Source organism: Thalassophryne amazonica, chromosome 19 (genome assembly GCF_902500255.1).
Source record: "Thalassophryne amazonica chromosome 19, fThaAma1.1, whole genome shotgun sequence".
NCBI lineage: Eukaryota > Metazoa > Chordata > Actinopteri > Batrachoidiformes > Batrachoididae > Thalassophryne > Thalassophryne amazonica.
The window spans coordinates 61,301,275-61,309,663 of record NC_047121.1 but is presented as its reverse complement, the minus strand read 5'-3'; positions in this window follow the sequence as shown (position 1 = coordinate 61,309,663).

Here is an 8,389-nt window from a genome sequence, read left to right as displayed (position 1 = left end):
AGATGTCTGGTTGCCTTCACCCAAACTCAAAATGATTGCAATACATACATAGTTGACGAATGAAAGCAAAAAACCTGAATCAAAAATTACTAAATCCATAGGGTACTATGGGTCATGGAATGCCTCGATGAGCCTGAGAATGTATGTGAATCACATGCTGTGGAACAGTCACAACACCTCAACCCAATTTCACACCAATGGGAAATATTAGGGGATATTTTAGGGAGTTTCTTTTCCTCACTACCATCATTAAAACACCAAATAAGGGAATAGCTTTTGGAAGAATGGTGGTCCATCCTTCTGATACAGTTCCAGAGATTTGCAGGAACTATGACAAGGTGTATTTAAGTAAATATTGTATTTATTTTGTAAATATTTTTGTGTTTCAATATTATCGTAATTGGAGTAAGCAGATATAGATAATGGATGGATGGAAAAATTATCAGTATGGTACTGTTTGATAAATCCGCCTGAAAGAGGTAGGTCTCAAAAGCTGAGCAATTTTGTAAGAAAGAAACCAGTGAGGGAAGCCAACAAGACCCTCAGGACAGCTCTCAGTGAGTTAAAGACATCTAATCAGTACCAACATTTAACCAGGCTTCATCTTGAGATTGCAAAACTTTTCTAGAGCACTAGGGGAACCAATGATGGAGATGATGGCTTCCTACCACAGACATTTTCACTTTAGTTGCTTGGCAGGTATACAGCATATCAGAATTACACAAACCTTAATTGTAACCATCCTTGAAACTGTGCCCTGATGTGCGCCTTTTTTAATTTACAAGAAAGAAGAGAAAGAGTTTGATAAGTGAACAATGTCAGAGATGGATGAAAGTGCAAAATAGAGCAAATCACTGGGGTAAAAGAAGAGAGAACTGCAGACTACAGATTTTTCTGAAACCAAAGCAGTGCTCAGAAAGCACAGCTGACTCACGGAAACAAAGACATTTTTTTTTCACCTCACGCTGAGCTGTTTGAACACACTCGGACTTTAAAAATCTAAAAATATCACACAAGCCACTAAGGTTTTTTTTTTTCTTTTTTTTCTTTAGTGATGTCTAAATACTGGTCAGCTGGTTCACTGCAGATGTCAAACAGTTAGGAGTCAAAGGTGGGTCACAGAGAAGCACACTGAAATGTCAACACCATGCTACTTCCTGTATGTTTTCCCAACAAAACCAATGATATAAAATCAGGTCTGCCTGAATTCATCAGAGGCAGTAGGCTCTATTTGTTTTTCATTTAATCAATGGCTGCAAAAATATTTTACAAGATACTCATTTGAAGACCAACTTCAACAAGTTTTCTTTGCTGTAGTTCAGTTCACTTCGATTCAATCTATATATTAATACCCAAGTGTCCTCTCTACCTCTATGTGCGTGTGTATGTCTTAGACCATGGAGAAACTGGGATTAGCTGACATTTGCCTTTTGGTATGTTTATGTAGTTTGATTCCAGGCTGAATGCTGCAAAAACTGAAAGTTGATATCTTTGGAGAAATTAGGGATATTAGGTAATAGTGAACAATAGATGCTGAAAGTTAAATTCTGGACTGACACACCATTTCAGCAGGAGCCAGCAAATCACCAGTATATTAAAAGCAAAGTGGCCTCTGTGTGTGTATGCATGCATGCATGTAACTTCAATGATGGACAAACTGGGGAGAGCTGACATTTGCCGTTTGGTATCGCTTATGTAAGTACGTCCCTTCAGCTGCTCCCTTGTTTTCACTCAGGGCACCCACAGAAGATCCAAAGTGGGTTTGCATGTTGATTTGGCACAGATTTCACACACAATGCCCTTCTTGACACAACTCCACATTACATGGAGAAAAGTGGCAGGGGTGTGGTTGAACCAGAAACCTACCACATTGAAACCAAGTGCACCAACCACTTGGCCACCACCCCTGCTGTTTGATATGCTTCTTTATTTCGGGTCAAGGATGAAAGTTGCCAAAATGGAACATTGATAGGACTAATATTTTTGGAGAAACTATGGATATTAACGAACAACATTGAAAATTGACAAACACAGAGAAACTGGGGAGAGCTGACATATGCTGTTTGGTATGGTTATGCATTTTTGGTCAAGGATGAACGCTGCCAAAATGGAACGTTGATAGAACTAATATTTGTGGAGACATTACAGATATTACATAACAATAGCGAACAATGGACATTGATAATTACATTCTGGAGTAACGCTATTCAAGCAGGGGGTAGTAAATTTGCTATATATTGAAAGCAAAGTGGCTCCTGTCTATGTGTATGCCCCTTTGAACACAGAGAAACTGGGGAGAGGTTACATTTGCAGTTTGGTATGGTTATATATTTTTGGTCAAGGATGAACGCTGCCAAAATGTAACATTGATAGAACTAATATTTTTGGAGAAATTGCAGCTATTACATAACAATGGTGAACAATGGATGTTGATCATTCAATTCTGGACTCACGCCATTCAAGCAGGGGGCAGTAAATTTTCTATATATTAAAAGCAAAGTGGCTCCTGTGTATGTGTATGCGTGTGTGCACCTTTGAACACAGAGAAACTGGGCAGAGGTGATATATGCAGTTTGCTATGCTTATGTATTTTTGGTCAAGAATGAACGCTGCCAAAATGGAGCGTTGATAGAACTAATATTTTTGGAGAAATTGCAGCTATTACATAACAATGGTGAACAATGGATGTTGATCATTCAATTCTGGACTCACGCCATTCAAGCAGGGGGCAGTAAATTTTCTATATATTAAAAGCAAAGTGGCTCCTGTGTATGTGTATGCGTGTGTGCACCTTTGAACACAGAGAAACTGGGCAGAGGTGATATATGCAGTTTGCTATGCTTATGTATTTTTGGTCAAGAATGAACGCTGCCAAAATGGAGCGTTGATAGAACTAATATTTTTGGAGAAATTACAGATGTTAAATAACAACAGCGAAAAATGAGCGTTGATAATTACATTCTGGACTTACATTCCATTCCAAATTATGATAGAAACTTTGGATAATTTATTACCACCCTTGAAAAATATGCTAATATATATAAAATGTATATCTTAATATACCTAATTTATAAACACTACCCAACCTCGAGGCCGTGGATCCCCATGAGAAACACACCAGTTCACTTTATTTATATAGCACCAATTCACAACATAAGTCCCCTCAAGGAGCTTCTCATAGTAAGGTTTAACCTTGTCAAGCCCCCTGAAAAAGCACAGAGATAACAGTGGTAAGTGAAACTCCCACTGATGTCTTTTCAGGGAGAAACCTCAAGCAGATCAGATTGTGAAGGGAGAGCCACTGCTTAGGTCATTCAACTGTTTTTAGCTCATGGTCACCACAGTGGATCAGCATGTTGATTTGTCGCACATTTCCTAGCAGATGTCCTTCCTGAAGTAACCCCAGAAGTACAACCAGACTGAGGCACAAGTGGCTTTGAACTACAAACCTTGATGTTGGGATACAAACTTCTAAATTGCATGAACCAGAACAGAATTAATAAACAAGGAAAAACAAAAGCAAATACTTATATTTCAGAAGCTTTTACAAGTCAAATGTCTTTTTTCTGTTGAGGACAAAAGTGTGAAATTATCAGCTAAAATAGAAAGGTGAAGTGACTGAGCCTCTCACATACATATAACAAGCTGAAAGCTGCATGGAATCCTGAATGCAGCAGCACTTTTAATAAATATATAGCTACTCTCCACGTATTCTCATGCGTCAAGCTCATTACACTTGAGTTCAGGACATAAAATCAAACTGAACTCATTCCCCTAAATGGTTTGAGCAAAACTTTAATGAGCCTGGGCGTCACAGTGGAGCTCCAATTATTTATTTATTTATTTGTTTATTTATTTTGCCTACACTGCTGACAGGATAGGTGCATTAGCTGCAGTTCCATACCAGTTGGGTGCACTCGTATCAAACTGCAGCACTGCAGAATGGCTGTTGTGCTCAAACTGAGATACTCCTGCAAAATACTGACCACGTATCTAAGACTCTAAAATCAAGTCACTTTCTTGAGGTTCAGTTATGTTTGTCACACTGCAGTTTGCCACAACTTAAAGCTGGTGACACTAAGTGAGGGTTGGAGCATCGATTCGGTAGTAAATAGGCTCAGACCTCCTCATCATTGTGACAGTGAAAGGAAATGACAAAGTTGTGCACTTGCAGTAGTTGTTTTGCACAACTTAGAAAACCATCCCATGATGGTGGTCCTAATGCACTTTCTCAACCCATCACCTTAAAAGAATAAATGACACATACCCTCTCATTAAAAGTTGTCCGTCTTTCACACAGCATAATAACAATTTACAGAGTGGGTTAGATATAACTATGGAAAAGGAGACAGTCAGTCAGTGAGTCATGTGATATTTCACTTGTAAGTGAGATAATGCCATCTGTGCTGACTCGACCGTCAACAATTTTGGTTATTGCATTATGGATAATGAACCCAAGAAGGCTGTTGATATCATATGGAGATCAAAGCCCCCATCCCCAAAAATCCTTGAACATTTGGAATTGCTTCAGCAAAGACTTCCAGAATAAAATCTGGGCCAAATCAAAATATGGATCCATACCATGATCTGCTGTACTGACCCTCGAAATCGGAGCAGTCAACAAAATCACACATTCATTTTATCTTACTTTTTATTCATAATGTCCAAGTATCAGTTGGTCAAATGTTGAGATACAGCAAAAGGAATGGCTCATTAAGTGACAGGAAATATTCCAGTAAATTTTAACATTTTTGTTAATTGGTTAACATTTCAATGTATGTAAGTGTAACAGTGGCCAGCAGGAGGTGCTTCGCAGTGAAGAAAACTCACTCCTATGTCAAACGATGTGCTAGCAACAGACACTGCAGCTCTTGAGTTTTAGTCTCATGGTTAGAGCGCCTGCCTCCCATGCTGCTGTCTGTGGGTTTGAGCCCAGACTGAGGCAAACCAACGCAGGTTACATAAGTGCTGAGCTGTCAAACCATCCATCCATCCACTTTCAATACCCGTTTACTCCAATTAATGGTTACGCGGAGGAGGGGACTGGAGCCTATCCCAGCAATCATATCGTGAGAGGTGGGGTACACTTTGGACAGGATGCCAGTCGATTGCAGGGCAAACACATTAACTCATCTACAGTCAATTTAAATGTTCCCACTTCACCTAAACTGCATGTCTTTGGAGGTGGGCAGAAGCTGGAGTACCCAGAGGGAACCCACAGGAACAGGAGGAGAACATGCAAACTCTGCACAAAAAGGCCCAGGTGGGAAACCATCCCACTCTTTGCTGTGAGGCAACAGTGCTAACCACTAAACCAAGACATCTAGAGCAAAATTTTGGATCTACCCACACCCAAAAAATGACAAAACTTTTGTTTGTTTGTTTTAACCTTTGGGTAAATTTTATGTGTAATGGCTTGTTATTGGCACTGTGATGAAGTACTTTTTAAAAGCTGGATAATGTTGCACTTCCATTTGAAGCTTGCAAATCATTTTTATCTGATGACATCAAATATGGCCATCCTGTATTGCGAAGACTTACATGTAAGCTTTTTTATTGCTCGGATAATCAGTTCTCAATACATAGTATTAGCAACCCAGTCTCATGGCAGTTCGTGGGACTGGGTTACGAAAAGTACATTAATGTATGAGTTCGTGATGGAGGTACTGTTCGTAATGAAGGCACAAATTAATTTGTGACGGGGGAACAAAATGTGGGGTGAAGGGGAGGTTATGAAAAGTGCCTGCTTTTCGTGACAAGGACATGAAAAAACGTGAGACTGGGCAGAGTATTAGTGATGTCCCAATAACGTCAGTTAAAAAGTTCACGAAACCGGGGAGGGTACCCCATTGTAAACAGGGGTCAAAGCAGTTTCAGTCTTTTGTTCATGGTAATGAGTCATTTTGTTCATGGTAATGAGTCATTCACGTCATCAGGAGACTCGTCAAGAGAGCCGTCAGTCCCATCGTTAGGAGGGACAGCTACCCTGTCATTAGGAGGGTGCTAACTAGAGCACAATAGGTGCTAATTAAATCAATTGTTTAGTCACTAGCCAATAGCAGTCTGCCTGTCGGTAGGAGGGGTCTGGTTAGGTTTAAAACTCCAGCTTTTGTGGCTTCTGTTTGTTCTTCTCTACAAGGGTCAAGACAGAAGTCAGACTACCAGAGCAAGAATTTTAGCTGAGGAAGCTTCTGCGATTTGAAGCGAAACATCCTCCAGTCAAGCAACCCAGTCCAGTCGAAGACTCAAGTGTCTCTACTATGGAAACCACCTGGACAACTGAGAGCCTACACAGAAACTTCATGAAATTGTCACTATACTCCAAGTAACTTTAATTATGCATTCTTCACTTGTATTTTTAATTAGACAAAACAAATGAATATTCAACAATCACAAGTGTAAGCAACACAACAGAGGAGCTAAAAAGAGGAACAGGATGTTAAGGTTAGGTTATAGAGCCATCAATCTGGCTGAAACTGCAGGGAATCAACCCAACATTCTGTCATTCAATCTCCTCTTTTCTGTGCAGACTGCTGCACATAAAGCATCGCAAGGATTTTTTTTCTTCTGACAGTCTGCAAACTGTGCAGCATCCACTGTTTTTTGTGTCATAATATTATGAGAGAAATCAGGAAAGTGTTTTCTGAATTTACAGTAGTTTTCCTCCAACTTAGCTGCTGTTGTTGTCAGGTGGATGAAAGGAGGACGATGAAAATCGTGCAGCGTTGCCCCAGATTCGCTCGTTAAATGTGCTGCTTTGTCTTTTTATTGTCATTCACCTTTTTTTTAATGTATTGGAGCCTCGGCATAACTATGGAAGCTTTGCGTGCCTGCTCTTATGCACCTGCATGCACAGTCGTGAAGATGCGTATTAGTGGCGTTTTAAGCATTTTGCAGCGAACTGGCTCCCCACATGGATCGCCACGTGCATGTGTGAAAGAAAGTGTGCAGAGTCATTCCTGCCTATAATTCTGATAAATGATATGTTCAGGCTGGAACTTTCACACTTTACTTCTTTCCGCTTAACTTTTCTCGCTCATAAACAAGATGCAGTCGGCTGAACAATGTGAATGAGTGTCATTAGCGTGTGATGGCGAAGTTAACAATGCCGCATTTGGCTTTCTCTCCTCCCATCTCTCTCTTTCTCTCAGTAATGAGCGCCATTACAGCTTACAGTTATGGTGCTCCTAACAAGCCAATATTAAACTTTTACTTTGGACCATAAAGCACCATAATGTTGCGTCTATATGTACATGAAGAATTCTGTTTTTTTGCTATGTTTCACAGCTGGAACAAAACCCTGAAATTTCATACAATTCATTGTGCTTAAACACAACAGTTGTGTATTGCATAAATTTAGGAGCCAATGCAATACTGAGAACATCCTGGTGAAAACTGGATAGTTTCAGGATATACTAGATTTTGGTCTTAAGTGGAAAGTGAGCCGAGAATTCAGACTCACAGCATTAGTCATGCAGAATGCGTTAGCTGCAGCTGCTAGTTGCTGTGGAGAATCAGCCTTTTAACATTTTATTACAAATATCTCTTATAAAATGGCTTGTTGCGTGGTTAATTCTCCTGATGGATCATGTAAGACATTGGTGCTGCAATATTTGTGTCAAATAAACTTTTCATCTTATTTAAAGTAGACCTGCATTGAAATAAATGCAGTCAGATCTTTGGACCAAAAAATGACTTATATTACACATAAGATCCTTCTGAATGTAGTAAAGTAAATCTGCAAGCCCAGATCTGTCATTCAACGGAGAAATCTTCATTTGAAAATGACAAATTTACAGCTAACATTTAGCCCTCCGCAAATTGTCCCTCTCATCATGGACGCTGCCGAGATGTCAGGGACAAGACCCTCTCCCAGCATGCATTGCGCGCGCTAACTGTAATTTGTGGATTTACGTCAGTTTGCATCTGCACCTTTTTCTTGTCTTATACGGAAGGATCTACTTTTTAAAACTTCATATTGTCTTGCGGTACGCTTGGTGAGTACACATTTCTTTTATTTGTGCTTGAAAATTATTTTTGTGAACTTTTTCATACGCCTGTTTGATTGAGTGGTGTCGCATTGAAAACCTACTGTCTTTCACCTCCAGTGTACTGTCGCGGGCTACGGAAGCGAGACCCGCAAAGAATTCAAGTCATTAAAAATATATAAACCTCTCTCAGAGGCCACGGAGCTCTGCGGCTCTGATTACCGAGACGTGCGGCGCTGCGGATTTTGCAGCAAGAAGTCTGTCCTTGCGAGCAACAGGTGTCACCGCGCACACTGCATTAAAAAGGCAAGCGTAGTCTCTGGACTTGTGCCAAGTTGGCTGCAACTCCATTCAGTAGACAGAGAGGTGGTGCTGGCTGCACAGCAGACACGGGGGTGTGA